Source organism: Elephantulus edwardii, unplaced genomic scaffold, assembly GCF_000299155.1.
Source record: "Elephantulus edwardii isolate Elephantulus edwardi_28Jun2011 unplaced genomic scaffold, EleEdw1.0 scaffold00203, whole genome shotgun sequence".
Taxonomy (NCBI): domain Eukaryota; kingdom Metazoa; phylum Chordata; class Mammalia; order Macroscelidea; family Macroscelididae; genus Elephantulus; species Elephantulus edwardii.
The window spans coordinates 5,015,622-5,016,494 of record NW_006399953.1 but is presented as its reverse complement, the minus strand read 5'-3'; positions in this window follow the sequence as shown (position 1 = coordinate 5,016,494).

The following is an 873-nucleotide window of genomic DNA, read 5'->3' as shown; positions in this document are numbered from 1 at the left end:
TGTTAGCCTTGTCTTTCACATTTTGTGCTCAACTCTTTAAACAGAAGTTACTGAGTTTGAATTGCTAAAGTTTAGGCTATCAAACAAATTTTGAGCACAAGTTGTTTGCATAATCCAAGGGTAATTTATAATTATTTAGGGTTCCACTTCTTAGAACACATTTGCAGAATTATCATGTCAACTGTGATAATTAATATTATACGTTATATTATTGTTTTGTCCTTTCAAAACAACTGTTTTGAAACAACAAAGCAATTAGATAGTATCAGGAAAGCATCCTGTCTCCAAACGTTTTCAATCTATAGTCAGAACAGATCATTTGGGAAACAGGGCCTTATAAAGAGGAATGTGGCATCAGGATTGGAGGAAGATTCATCATCAACTTGTGTTATTCAGATGTCACAACTTTGCTTGCTAAAACTGAGGAGGACCTGAAGAACTTTCTTTAGAAGGTCAAGGACTGCACTTTTCAATATGGATTGAAGCTCAACATCAAGAAGACAAAGATTCTCACCACTGGGCCAATTGGTTATCACCATGATTAAGGGAGAAGAGGTTGAGGCTGTTAACAGTTACAGCTTGTTCAACTCCACAATCAACACTCAACACTAGCAGTTAGGAAACTAAAAGACAAATTATATTTGGAAAATCCATTGTCAGGGACCTCTCCAGAGTTCTGAAAAGCAACAAAGTCAATCAAGAGACTAAGGTGCACCTAATCTAGGTCATGGTCTTTGCAATTACTTGCTATGCATCAGGATGGCAGAAGAAGTGATACCTTTGAATTGTGGTCCTGGAGAACAGTCTTGAACATACCATGGACTGCCAAGAAAACAAATAAGTCTGTCTTGGACATGATGAAACCAAGTTTTT